The following is a 14,435-nucleotide window of genomic DNA, read 5'->3' on the forward strand; positions in this document are numbered from 1 at the left end:
GTGTCAACACCAGACACCGTGAAGTGACAATTACCCGGTTAACTTGGTTAGTGCAGACAGAAGCACCAATGTCTGCTCTGCGTACCCCCTTCCGCTGGTTTCTTGAGCTCAGACAGCTGTGGTAGAACAGAGAATGTTGGAAACCAGAGACTGGTCTCCCACCACACCCTGACCGCCCTTCTCTGTGCTCCGATCTCCCTGACTCTAATACGGGAATGATAAAGCCTCCCTCACACGTTTGTGGTGAGGATTCGTGGGCTGGCTTCTGGAAGAGCTCTGGGAAGACTAGGGGAGTGGGCACTTAAAGGGATGGTGTGTGGGGAAGGTGTGGGGCACACCCACTTGCATCCAGGGCCTGATGCTTCACTCAGGGTCAGCGTGGGCAGGGTACTGTGTGCCTCGGCCTCTTCGTCTGTTCCACAGGGATTCGGACAGCTTCGGCCTCAGAGAGGCACAGCACAGGCTGATGGTGGTGATGATGGTGATGGTGGCGTGATGGGTGTAAAAAGAGAGATAACGGTGGTGGTGCAGTACTGATGGTGTTGGTGAGCGGGTGATGGTAATGGTGATGGTTAGAAGATGATGATGGTGGTGATGATGGTGATGGTGATTGTGATGATGGTAAAGAAGATGGTGATGGTGGTGAGGATGATGCTAGTGGTGGTGATGGTGGTGGTGATTTTGATAGTGACCATGACGCTTATGATGATATGATAGTGATGACAATGATGGCATTGATGATGGTGATGACAATGGTAGTGATGACGGTGATGGTGGTGGTGATGGTGATGGTGATGGTGATGGTGGTGGTGGTGGTGATGGTGATGGTGGTGGTGGTGATGGTGATGATGGTGGTGGTGGTGATGGTGATGGTGGTGGTGATGACGGTGGTGGTGGTGGTGGTGGTGATGATGGTGGTGGTGATGGCGGTGATGGTGGTGGTGGTGGTGATGGTGGTGGTGGTGATGGTGATGGTGGTGGTGGTGATGATGGTGGTGGTGGTGATGGTGATGATGGTGGTGGTGATGGTGGTGGTGGTGATGGTGATGGTGGTGGTGGTGATGGTGATGTTGGTGGTGGTGGTGATGGTGATGGTGGTGATGATGACGGTGATGGTGATGGTGGTGGTGGTGATGGTGATGATGGTGGTGGTGATGATGGTGGTGGTGATGGTGATGATGCTGGTGGTGATGATGGTGGTGATGACGGTGATGGTGGTGGTGGTGGTGATAAAACCTTTCTCATGGACTCACTGTACAGCCAAACAAGGAAAGAGCCTTGCCAAAGAGCCTTCCAAAGCGATCCCTCCTACACTGAGAGGTGGGGTCTAACTCCTCTCACCTTACATCTGGGCTGGTCTACAGCTTGCTTGACCAATGGAACACAGTGAAAATGATGCTACATGACTTCTAAATCTAGTTCAGATGGAGTCTTGCAGCATCACCAACCTCCAGGCCTCTTAGGACAGTCTGGGAGCCCTAAGCCATAACATAAGATGTGCAAACACCCCAGAAGCACCATGCTGGAGAGGCCATGTGTAGGCAATTTGGGTGAGTGTCCTCACTGAGCCCAACCTCTAATCATGCTGCCGAGGGACCAGACTTGTGAGAAAAACCATCCTAGACTCTCCAGACCAACTTGGCTTTTGACTGAAGGCCACCAAGTGAGCCCAGCCAAGTCACGTGGAGAAGACGGGTCACCTGGTGGGGTCCCTGATGGGATTCCTGACCACACAGTCGTGAATATACTAAAGTGGCTGCTGTAAGTGACGAAATGTGGGGGCCGTGTGCAACAACAGCTGGAACAACAGGTCTGGATGCTCCTGCTTCTCGGCCGTGTCCCGGATGCACACGCGTCTCCAGGTGGCTGCTTGGCTTGGCATCACAGACCTAAGCCCCCTGCCTGGGCCTTGCCCTGCATTGGGGTCCACTTTAGACAAAGAGCAGTTCAGCCCTCTGACTTCTCAGCATGGGGGAAAGCAGGTGTGTTTGGAAGCTGATGCTCCCAGGGCTGTAAAAAGCCACAGAGGGAGGCTGTGTAGGAGTCTGGAAACAGCCCCGCTCACTGTGAGTCAAGGGCTACCCGAGGCCCTGATGGGGCAGCACCGCTGGTCCTGAGTCTGCCCGCTCAATGGTAAGACAGCCCTGGAGGACAGGGTATGCTGGAGGGTGCCACCTAGGCAGCCTCCAGGGATCGCCGTGCTGACCACACAGCCTGGCACTTTCTCCTGCCAGGCCTTGCAATTGGGCGGGGGGGAGGTCTGATGAAGAAATGGTGCTGTGTCCTCCTGTTCTCGCCGGGAGCACTGGCTGGAGCCATGCCCCAGAAGGAGCCTCTCCCCCTGCGAAGACCCTGGCAAAGACGGCGGCCAGCCAGTGGGGTGGGCTCAGACATGTGGCTGGCGTACTGCTCATGGGAAAGGAGCCGGCCCTTTCCTCAGCCACGCCGACAGTTTGGGGTGTCTCTTGGAGTTTTCTCTTCTTTTTTCCACAGCCCAGTTTTATTTTTTGTGAAGCAAATGTATTGAGTGTTTGCTCTGAGTGGCCACTGTGCCACTACACCCACACTGGGGGGGGGTGCGCGGGTTGCTACTACTGCTGCCCACTTCACAGGTGAGAAAACTGAGGCTCAGAGAAGTGACTTGCCCAGGACCACAGGCTGAGCCCAGGTCTGCCAGGCCCCATAGCCAAGCCACAGACCCCTCTGGCCTGGCCTGGAGTGCCCTGGAGGCGGTGGGTCAGTCAGACACACAGGTCTCACCCTTTGGGTCCTGTGTTGGAGGGAGAAGGTGAAAGGGCCCAGCAGACGTCACCTTGGCCAGTGGAGGCCGGCCGTGGCCTTGTTGGAGATACTGACAGTGGCCATTATATGGACACGAGGCTGTTAGAGTTAGCAGCCTCTGTCGGCATCGCTGGGCCAATCACAGTGACGACACTTAGTAAATGTTGTGCACCTACTATGTACGTGACACGCTACACACTGCACTCTGACACTTACAATGGCCTGGGAAGGTGCTGGGACCCTCACTTCAGGTGGGGAAGAAACAGAGTGGGGGAACCAAGGTGCTCACCTGGGCCCCACAGATGTGTGAGCTGGCAGGCTGGGGATCTAATGCAGCAGATTCTTTCCCTGCACCCCCGCCCCATGGGCCCTCCCCCAACACTGGAGCAGAGGGCTGCCTGGCTCCCAGGAGAGCTGGCCATGTGTCCTGCTGGTCCCGCTCAGAGAGGCCTGACACCAGGCTTAGCTGTGAGCTTGGCAGGGAAATGCAGGTGGAGGGGAGCAGCTCAGGCTGCTGGTCTGGGCAGGGAGGACGGCGGAGGGCAAGAGGGAGGAGGGAGGAGGGAGGGGGGAGCGAGGAGGGAGGAGGGAGGAGGGAGGAGGGAGGAGGGAGGAGGGAGGAGGGAGGGAGGAGGGAGGAGGGAGGAGGGAGGAGGGAGCGAGGAGGGAGGAGGGAGGAGGGAGGAGGGAGGAGGGAGGAGGGAGGAGGGAGGAGGGAGGAGCGCTGGCACTAATCCCTCTTCAGACACCAAAGGGGGTGATGGAGGAGTGACAGGGCCAGGCAATCCTGTTAGCGCTTTGCTCTGCTCCCTGTGTCCAGTGGCTCCCAGACAAAGCAGCTCCTGGGGCAGCGGCCTGATGAAGAGCTTAGCCCTTCAGAGGCGGCAGGTCCCAGAGGCACTCATCCCTTCAGCTCTCTGGACCAACAGGGCGTCCGCTGGAGGGCCCCGTGTCTGCTGGAAGCTTCTGAGGGTTGGAAGGCCTGGGAGGCCCTGAAGACGGGCTGACCCTGGGGGACAGAGGTGGAGAAAACCTCCAGGAGATTTAGGGTGGTTTGGGGGGCATCTTGAGTCCGGCCTAGGAGAGCTTTCTCACTAGTCCTGGGCAAGTCGTCTGGGCAGAGTGAGGCCACAGGCTCTTCTTGGGTACAGGGCAGCGTGGCCCAGCAGCTGGGCTGGTTGGGTGGAGTTGGGGTGGGTGTGCACAGCAGTGCCCCTCACCACCTTCCTCCACCAGCCAGGTTGGACCAGCTTTGCCATCTTGGAAGCAGGCTCCTGGCTGTGCCCTAGCAGAGCTACGATGTGAAGTCACCTGGCGTCCTGAAGCCAGCTTCCCCCTGCAAAATGGAGCTGATGGTAGCATTTATCTCTGCATGATTATGGGGGGGGGGGCAAGTGCTCAGTGAACAGCAGCACCCCAGCCTACTGTCACCTGGTGGCAGGTCCCTCTGGACTTAGACCCTCCCAGGGGCTCCTTGCTCCCCTTTCAACAATGCTTTAGCTGGGCGACCAATGTCCTTCCAAACCTGGGCCACTACGACCTTTGGGGTAAGGACCACTGCTCCCCACTGAGCACCCCAAGTGCTCGTGTCCCCTACTCCCTATGGGTGCCCCCACCCCACCTACCCACCTGAGGTCCGATCTCCCCATCTTTGCCCTCCCATGTCCCCTGGCCTGACCTGGCCCCACCTCCAGGTCCCTGCTGAGCACTGTGCCCCAACACCTGGTTAGCGGGCCCCAGAGCCCCCCTAAGTGTCCCTAATCCCTCACCTCCTTTTTCTCCGTGGCCTTGCGACCTGTCCTGGCTCTGCTCTGTGAATGTCGTCCACCTTGGTCATCTGGAGATGGAAGGAAGAGGGGGGCCTAGACGGCGCCGTGTTCCCCTCCTTGCATCCCCTGCCCCGGACCCTCCACTGCGCGCTCCGAGGAGGCCCTGCTGAGGGATGGGGGCATTTGCTGAGGACGCTAGGGTCCAGGGCACCGTCCAGCAGCTCACAACTTTTTGGATGAGCCCAGCCATTCAGCTTGTTGGCAAGAGACAGCCGGGAACAAAAGCCAAGAGGCTTCTGCATCAGCCTTTAAAACCACTAAGATGAGCTCACTTGTCTTGCTGTGGTCCAGATATTTTGGCCATTTCGATGCAACCTTCTGTGCTTGTGAAATTAAGTGTATTATTAATCTCGCTTGGCCCAGTGACAAGGTGGGCAGATCAGATAAATATCCTGGCGGCAGATTGAGGGAAGGTGAGCATATTCTTGTAGGTACAAAGTAGACACAGGACGTCTCCTGAATGATACTGGTGGGACAGAGCCTGCCCAGGTGAGGGTGTCTGGATGGTGGGGGCTGGGAGCCCCCCAGGACCACGACGATATGGGGGCAGGGCAGAGGGTGCTTAGAGAGGAGAGGAGAAGGCTCCAGAGACATGACCAGTGACTTCCAGGGCCCATGACACTGTCACATGGGGGACACGGGGGTGGGGCGGGCTGGGGGCGTCTGAGCCAAGGAGATAGGACCTGAGCTGGGCTTGGCTATAGGCACCAGAGTCAGGTTTCAGATGCATTTCAGACAGGTCTTTGTGAACCTTACATTTTTCTGATTATAAAAATAATAAAGTCTCATCATAGAAAACAAAAAACGTTACCAAGTAGGGTGTGGAACGCTCCCCCAGCTCAATCACCAGAATGCACCACTGTTAACAAACGGGGGTGTGGGGGTGTGTGAGATTTCTTTCCAGTTCTTTTGTGTATGCATTTATGATCGGACTCCTTCTGTATATGATTTAAACTGCCTTTTTCCTCCCTTGGCAGTGTACTACTTTTATCATACGCGTGTAATTGATTGGAGACTGATCCATCACCGGCCGTCGAAGCCGCTCCCCACATTTCCAGCTGTCGGCTGGGCCTCATTGAGCCCCATCATCACCGAATCGTCATCTGTTTCCTCAGGAACCTTCGCCGATGGGGGCGTGACTGGCTGAGATTCAGGCACGGTTCTTGTTCTGCTCCGGGTCCGCAGGGCTGCTGGTAACCAGGGCACCGCTAGGAGAGCATTCTGGATTACATTACAACCCGGTGTGTGTGTGTGTGTGTGTGTGTGTGTGTGTGTGTGTGTGTGTGTGTGTGTGTGTGTGTGGAGGGCCAGCTTATTGTAATAGAGGAAGAAACTGAGGTTGGGAGAGAGGACAGGCCTTCCCCATGGCCAGCCAGCAGACAGGCTGAATGACTGGGGCTCCCCGCTGAGTCTGCACCCCCCCCCCCCCCCCCCAGGAAGCAACACCAGCCAGGCTGTCAGTGTGTGGTGTTTCCCCGAGCTGGTGAGCTGAGAGATCTAGCAGTTGGGGATCGTGTGCTAGGAGATCATGGAGGCAGCCTGGATAGCCAGCTGCTCGGGGCGGCTTGCTCAGGGACATGGGGCAGCCGGGACCCCAGGCGCACTTGGCTCGTCTCCTCTGCCCAGTGGCGATTTGCTGTGCAGTGGCAAGGTGAGTGCTCACCTCTCTGCTGGTGTCCCTGCAGCCACCGCGAGACAGCAGGAACCTGTGCCCTCCCCAGTCAGCTCTGAGTGGCCTGAGGGTCCACTGGGAGGCCCTCCCGCCTTCCCAAGCACAGTGCTTCCTCAGAGCTTAGACCTGGGGGCCGAACCAGCAGAACACAGCTCGCGAGGAAGAAGCCCCTCAGCTCCCAGGGCCCAAGCCACCTGCCTGTCTCCCCATCCATGGGTGGATTTCGCTAAAACAGACCTGTTTTCCCCAAAAGGCCACGGCGCATATAAACCCCAGGACCAGCGGGAAATTTCCGCCAATTGTCTTCAGCTGGCAATGCTGAGCCCGGCCTGGGCGAGTTCGTCTGTCCCGAAACTCCGGCCTCTCGGCTGAGCGCCTCGGTGGGCGACAGGCCTGAGATGTGCCCCGACCAAATGCACCCCAGCCGGGCCTGGTAATCCTATTAACTGTGCCATTATTTGTGCTGTTCAGGGCAGGCCTGGGCCGGCCGCTTTGCAGACATTGTCTCACTCTACCCACACTTGAGCCCCACAGGGCCTGTCCTGTCACTCGCCCCCACTGCAGAGGCGGACACTGAGCCCCAGGCCTCACCCACTGTGGGACAAGGGCCTTGCGTCAGGTCCGTCGGACGCCTCAGAGCCCAGGACTCCCACTCCTGACACCTGGCCTGGATTTATCGTGGACACTTAGGTGTGATTAGCCTGGGAAACATCAAGCAACACAAACACGCTTTTTCTCAACAATTACACATCCCCTGACAAGCACACCTCAGACAGCAGCCACACTGAAAAAAGTGAAGACAGTCACTCCTGGGGGGCAGGGCAGGTACATCCCCCATCACCGCTGGCACCACTGAGGTGATGGCGAGGGGGTGACTTCCTTTCCCTATACGCACAGCCCCCAGTGGTTCTAAAGCCCTGGGGCTTCACTGCCAGAGGGAGGGACATGGGCCTGACACCCCAGTCCCTCCTGATTCAGTGTCTGTGACTCTGTGGGGTCCGGCCAGCCCCTCAGAGGTTGGGGTAGTGGGCAGGCTCCGGGGCCCCATTGGGCCTCAGCCAGGGCCTCCCGTGTCTTACACCTGCCCCCCCCCACACACACACACCAGGGGCATTTGAGAAAAGGGCCTTGTGGCTAAGCCTGCTTGAAGCCCACCGGTCCCAGGCAGCTATCCAGGCTGTAGGTGAGACCCATGACCTCTTGGGTTTCCATCCCCCTGGGCAGGTGGGGACCCTGAAGCTCATATCCTGGCGAGGAGCTGAAGGCCGAGGTTGCCAGAGCGGGGCCAGGTGAGGGCAGCGAGGCCCCTCCGGGAGCAGCCACTTCACGCAGGCCTGTGCTGGGCTCTGTGGGTTAGGCAGAGGGGGCCTGAAATGCAGGGGCCGCTGCCCGAGGGAGGACCCAATGGGTAGCCATGTCAACAGTGGGTAGTTATTGGAGGAGGTGCCTCGCGCCCCCCCACCCCCCCACCCCAACATGCCAGCACGACTACAAGGCAGGAGGCTGGCAACACTGGTCGGAGGAGCCCCAGGAGGAATAGGGTCTCCCCAAAGGGAGGAAGTGCAGGTCCACGCCTACGGCTTAGGAAATGCATGTCTCCTTTGGCTCCTCAGCACTGCTCTGGCCTGATGCTTACCTTTCCTGTCCGTCTGTCCTGCCTGTGAGTGTCACGGCCCCGCTCGGAGAAGAGGGGAGCTGGGCTGTAGGCAGGTGGCTCTGGGCTGTCCTCCTGGGTGACCTGATTTCCAGGACAGCCCTTCCCCTCCAGGCAGTGCCTTAGCTCAGAAGCAGTCTTTGGGGACCCTCGTTAGTAGGAGAAACAAAGGCCAATTGTCACTGTGAGCCGGTAATTCATCAGCCTGGGGACTAGGTTTCCGCTGAAAAGAGCTCTGGGACTGGGGCTGGAGGCTCTCGGGGTGGGACCCAGGCGGGGGGTGAGGTGCAGTTATGGTGGAAGGGCCTTAACCCCCCCACCCCCGCTGGCCTTTTTCTCAGTGCATGACTCTGGGCCCTTCCCAAAGCAAACCCTAAAAGGCTTCTTCATGGGTAAATGCCCAGGTTTTCAAGGGGCCTCGATCCCTGCAGCCAAAGACCGACTGTACTGATAGGTAAACTGAGGCCTGGGGAAGGAAGGATGTTTTTCTGAGTACAGAAGAACTGAGACATAACGAGGGACCCTGACAGTCCATCCCAGGGCTTGGAGGGGAGACATTGCTGTAGAGGCAGGACCCAGGCCCTTGAAAGCGCTATCCCTCCTGGTCCGCTCCTTTAGTGAACACTTGGAGCTCCCATCATGTGCCCAGTGGGGAAATGGAAAGCCTGTGACCCCTGACCCCTGGCCTCAGTGAGCTTTCGGGCCAGTGGGAATAGCAAGGAAACAAAGGGACAGAAGCCTCAGCCAGGCTGGGGGCAGGGGGCGGTAGCAAGCTGCTGACAGGGCCACACTGGAGCTGGGCCTTTGAGTAGAATGTGGAGTGGACAGGTGTGGATGGGGGTCCAGAACAGCAGTCTGGCCGGTGCTGGCCTGGCAGGGTCTTGTGGGAAGGGCTGGGTGCCTGCAGGAGGGAGGTGACTCAGGGGAGGGAGCGAGAGAGGGCTTGGTGGGCTTTCTTAGGAGTTTGGACTTTATCTGGAGGGCAGTGGGAGTGACTGGACAGGGACAGGTGGGCGGGCGGGCAAGGCACTCTGCTCTACCCCGGGTGGAGGGAGGCTGGGCACAGGCTGATGGTCAGGGGTCTCCAGCCGTGCAGGGTGGGGCCTGGGCCTTCCAGGACCTCCTCTGTGGGGACGGTAGCTTCGTGGGGCCCGGAGCTGCAACCCAGAGCCAGGCCAGGCCCTCCTCAGACGCGAGGGCTGCAGAATAGTGTGTCCTGGGCAGTCTGCGCCCCGCTTGCTGGCAGGCTGTGGATGGGGAAGCCACAATTTTAAGCACGGTTTCTTTTGACGCAAGCATCGAGCAGCATTAGGCAAAGTCCTCGGTTACTTCTCCCATCCTTCAGTGCAAACGACTCGCTTTATGGCCGCTATCAATAACCGCTCCCATCTCCCCATCGCCGCAGTGGCCACATATATAATATTTAAACCACATTGGTGGATGACAGAGACGTACGGATATTTTTAATCCCAACAGGCTATTACGGTTCATATCATGTCTGTCAAATAAATATTATGAATCATTTCCCGTTATCTTTATGGGGGCAAGTGACTCCATCAGTGAGACTGGGCACGGTGGCTCTCCCTGCATATTTATCCCCTCTTACGTATATGTATGTGTATAGAGGGAGATGGATGGAGCAATTGTCGATAATAAATGCCCCCGATAAAACACATTCTCTTCTTGCTTGATGGGTGGTGTCTGGAGAAGGGCCTGGTGGAGAGGGGCCAGGAAGGGGCGTGCCATGTTCAGAGCCAGGCCTAGCCTGGGAGTCTCACACCAGGCGAGCATTCTCGGCCGTAGCCTTCCTCCTCAGCTGCAGTGAGGCGGTAACATCGATCTCCCTGTTGATATATTCTTATTCTGTGCCAAAATGGCTCCACGGTTAGCTGGCTCTCTTCTCCCATCTTATAGAAGAAGAGACTGAGGTTCAGAGAGGGCCAAATGAAACTTGGTGGCTGAGCCAGGCTATGGCATACCCCTCCTGGTACCCAGTTTTTCAAGTCTGCTGCCTGTCCCTTCTCTCTGGACTCTGGTCTTACCTGGCACCTCCTGCCCAGCTGACCCCCCATACACCCTGAGAAGCAGGGAGGTGGAGCAGTTCACTGAAGGCGGGAGTCCAAGGCTGGTGGTCGTCCCGAGCTGCCCTGCGGGTTCTGACTGTGAACCTCTGCTGCGGTGATGTCGGTGCTGGAGCCAGTCACTGCTCCTCTCAGCCTCGGTGTCTCCATCTGTGAAATGGGGAAACAGGAGTCTGCAAGGCTGGGGTGGCGTTAGAGGAGACGGTCCCTGGTAGTGCATGGCATACCTGGCACCAAGAAGCCCCTTGGGGACAACATGCCCACCCCTCCTGACTCGGAACTCCCAGGACCACCCTGGCACTTTCTAGCCTCGAGGGCTGCCGGTCCTTCCAGCCCCACCCAGACATCTGTGACTTTTTCCAGGTGGCCTTGGAGTTTGGCAGAAACATCTCTTTAGAGGTCCCTGGAGGGAACCCACAGGCTTTTGCCTGGAGCTGCCCTGCAGTCCCGGTCCTTCTCCACAAACCAGCCCGATCCCCTTAGGCCAGGCTCACCTGATTGGTCTGCCCAAACCACCAGCAGCTCCGTGGAGTTTGGGAACTGGGCTCTCACCTCCTGAGGGAGGTAAGCTGCCTGCCTTCAGAGACGCTGATTCACATGGTACCTGACCTTTCTCCTACTTCCCCTCTTCCCCTCCCCCTTCCCTGCCATCCTTCCTCTTTGTCTCTACTAAGCAGAACAGCCTGGAGGCCAAGTGTGGCCCAGCGCCTTTCCCATGTTCCCCCAGACCGATGGAGGGACAGGACATGACTTGGGGTCACTCCTTCCAGTCTTCCTGTGTGATCTCAGGTGAGCCCTTGCTCTCTGAGCTTCATCCCCACCTCCCAGCCCATCATCGTCATCAGAAAGTATCACTCCCAAAGGAGCCACAGTCGTGGTGAGAAAGTGACCGCTGAGCCAGTGTGCTTAGGGACACAGACAGGCCACCTGCCCATGAGATTAGGCTGAGAGCACTTAAGTCCCTGCCACGCTTGTTGGGGACAAGAGCCCCAAACCTCTGTGAGGTTTGCTGGTCACCAGCTCAGGGTCACATGGACCCTCTTTGGGGGCAGGGAACCAGTAGCTGCTGAGGTGCGCCTGGGTGTTGCAGAGGCTGCTGGGAACATCTGCCCAGATGCCAGCCCCAGGAGCCTCAGGCCGGCAGACACCAGCCTTTAAAAATATTATTCACCAGCGATTCCAGAGACTGTTTACAAGACTGAGTGGAGACAGGCATGCGGAATAAGCCCAAGTACCTTAAAAAGCATCCTTCAGGGGGAAAAAAAAGCCCCAAACAAAAAACAAAACCCTCTCAGATCCCAGGTTGTAAATAGATGGATATTACTATAAAAATATTTTTGGCTGCAGAAGCGCATGGCAGGAAGGCTGGGGGTGTTTTTTTCCATGGTTAGCTTGGACCTGGCCACTCCAAACCAGCCGCCACTGTCCCGGGTGGTGTCGTGTGGGATCGTTTGCACCAAAGAGCCCCTGCTTGAGGGGAGAGTGAAAAATAGCCGTAATGAGCAGTACGCACATTTTCCATCCAGGAGCCTGTGTGTGTGTGTGTGCGCGCGTGTGTGTGTGTGTGTGTGTGTGTGTATGTATGTGTGCCACTCCTGCAGCCAGCTCCCCTTCTGACTCCCAGCAGGCCTGCCCCGCTCCCCAAGCACCCCTGTGCCCTGCCACCCCCACAGGTGAGAGAGGCCAGGCTGAGAGCTGTAGGCACTGAGGCTGGATTTCAGCCAGGTCTCTATGGCTCTGGGCCCCATGTTCGTTCTACTGTCCACGTGGTCTCCAGGGGAGAGGCAGGGGCTGGGTGATGCCTTCTCAGGTCTCAGGAACAGAGGGCCCCTCTTGCACCCTTGGCAACCCTGAGCCCTTGTGCCTTCCCTGGGGTGGGGAGCCCAAGTGGAAATTTGTCTATGTGGGGCTCCCTATCTCCAGACGCCAACAGTTCCAAAAGGTCTCAAGTTTTCTGTGGCAAGGGTGCGGTGGGGGAGGGGCAGGGAGCCCAGGGTGCCAGGCTGCCCACTGTCGGAGGTGACTTCAGAGGCTTGAGCCCAGCCTCGGAGGCCTCCAGGAGGACCAGCTTTCCCACAAGCACCTGGCGTGTTCCAACCTGCTCGCTGAGCGGGCCTCTCGCTGTTCCCTCACCGTGCTGGGTGCCTCCCACCTCCAGGCCACTGCTCATGCCTGCCTTTCTGCCCTCACCCTTGCCTCTACCTGACAGAAACCTCCTGCCTTCAAAATCCAACTCAAGAACCAGCCATGCCCGGAAGCTACCTACATCCCCTGGCTGGACGTGGCCTTGCCCTCCCCTTACCATCCATAACACTTCCTGTCTGCCCATCACTCTCTGCTTCAATGACAATTCCTCGTGGGCCTGTCTCATCTGCCCTCTGGGCAAGGCGGGGGGCGGGGTACTCCCAGAAAGCCAAATCCATCATGTCATAATAATAGTAATAATCGTAGTAACTAACATTTACTGAACTCCTACTCCCTTCCAGACTCTGTTATCTCATTTAGTCATCTCAGTGACTCAGTGAGGAAAGTATGGCTCTCCGTACTTTACAGATGAGGAAACTGAGGCACAGGGAAGAAAGTGACCCGCTGGGCCACACAGCTGGTGAGAGGCACAGCTGGGATCTGGCCCATACCTGTCTATCTGGGACCACACTTCCACCTGAGTACCCAGCCTGAGCACAGACTCAGCAGTTGTTTGTTGAATGAATGAATGATCCCTGGCTTTGGAAAACCGGGATCATTCATGTTTTCCTCTCTCCTCACCTGTCTGTCTTGAGACCCAGTGCGGAACGTGAATGGGCTGACAAAGGAGGTAGCAGAAAGCAGCCCTGCACTGCTGGTCACTAGCTCACACCCTTGGTGGCTGAGAGGTTCCGAGGATGGACTCTGGGTTCAAATGCTGGCTTCATCCTCAATGCTGTGTGACATACCATCATGTCACCTCTGCCAGCCTCACTGTCTTCCCAGTTAGGTGGGTTAGTGGTGCTTGCTGCCCACAGGTTATTAGGGTGACAAGCAAAGGACAGGGCGCCATGGTCCTGGAGGGGCTTCTCCTCCTGGTTACTTGCACCCAGTGGGGTCCCCACATGGAAAGGGCACATGGCCTCTTCTTCTCTAGCAAATGGACCAGTCTGGTGCAGGCTGGGAGGAGGGGCCACTGTTTGTTCCATGGCCAAGGGCACACCAGGGGCGATGGACACAGGACTGAGAACTGGGGCTGGCATATGGCACATGCCCCACATGTGTCAGTGCCTGGGTCTGCTCCTTCTCAGCCCTTTCTGGGGATGCTTGCCGGCCCCCAGCCCTGGCAGAGGGAAGTCAGTGTTAGAAGTGGGTGAGTGTGCCTTGGGGGGTGGGGAGTGGGTTTGTTGTGATGACAGTGGACGAGGGCCATAGTTAAACAGGCTAGGGCAGAGGGGGAAGGGTGGGGGCAGGACAAGGTTTGTGTGTGTGTGTGGGGGGGGCAGGTGGGCAGGGGGCCCAGGGAGCACGGATCAAGCAGAAACCAGGGCAGGACAAGTCTGGGCCGTGGCCTGTGGTTGTGTTGGGGGAAGGCTCCCCCACGAGTGCTAGCCCCCACAGAACGCCCAGGTGCTCCTACCCCAAGTGGAATGAGTACCTCCCCCGAGGACAGGTCAGTGGCTCTTGTGGGATCCAGCTCGACTGTCCAGTGGGAGGCGCGAAGTGGATCCTGTTACTCCATTTCACAGAGGGGAAAGTGAAGCAGAGAGGAAGCAAGCCTTACCCGTGGTTACATAGGGGGCAGTGGTGCGCCAGGCAGGACTCCCTCTTTGGTGGAGGGCTGTGGCTGTCTCTGGGCAGTCGTGGGGGCCACCTTGCCTCATTCATCAACTCCCTTTCCATCAGCCCGCCCGTGGCCCTAGGACCAGCGCGTGCAGCCTGTGTGCCTTAGGTGAGGCCCTCTGCCCCGGCCCCCACTCCCCCACCGAGCATGGGTCTGCTGCGCAGGGAAGGTGGGTCTAGAAGGCAGCAAGCTCACGGTGGGTGGTGAGGGGAGGCGCCTGCCCTGGGCCAGCCCTGCGCAGGGGAGCACCGTGTGCCTCGTGCTTGGCCCCACGCAAGTAACTCACACCCAACCCCAACTCCAGCCGCCCAAGCTGTCCAGGGCAGGCGGCTTCCTTTCGTTTTTATACAAACAAATCCTGAATATGAAAGTCAAGGCAAAGAACTACCCAAGGCATAAAAATAGCCACCGGCCACAAAGTCAGTGCCCAACTCTCAGCAGCTCCTCCCCAGCCTGGTGCCTTTAAAGAGGGGTCCCGAAGTGGGGGTCAGCCTTACAGCGGAAGCGTGAGCACCCCCCCCTCGCCATTCCTGGCGGGCCGTGGGTCCGTCAGTGGGGGTGGGGCTAAGGTGCCCTCGGCCTATGCTCCCCACCAGGCATGAAGCAGGGG

General features: G+C 58.0%; 1 long non-coding RNA gene across 2 annotated transcripts; it reads right to left on the reverse strand.

Moving 5' to 3' along the window:
- Nucleotides 1-9,377: 9,377 nt before the first annotated feature.
- LOC141571209 (uncharacterized) lies at nt 9,378-13,877 on the reverse strand. Of its 2 annotated transcripts, none has more exons than XR_012496000.1 (3): nt 13,766-13,877; nt 9,979-10,167; nt 9,378-9,843 (listed from the first exon to the last, which is right to left on the reverse strand). It is a non-coding gene; the product is annotated as an uncharacterized LOC141571209 (long non-coding RNA). The 2 variants fall into 2 exon arrangements; XR_012496001.1 differs by lacking the exon at nt 13,766-13,877 and adding an exon at nt 10,512-10,615.
- Nucleotides 13,878-14,435: the final 558 nt, after the last annotated feature.

This window comes from Rhinolophus sinicus, linkage group LG04, assembly GCF_036562045.2.
Source record: "Rhinolophus sinicus isolate RSC01 linkage group LG04, ASM3656204v1, whole genome shotgun sequence".
Lineage (NCBI taxonomy): Eukaryota > Metazoa > Chordata > Mammalia > Chiroptera > Rhinolophidae > Rhinolophus > Rhinolophus sinicus.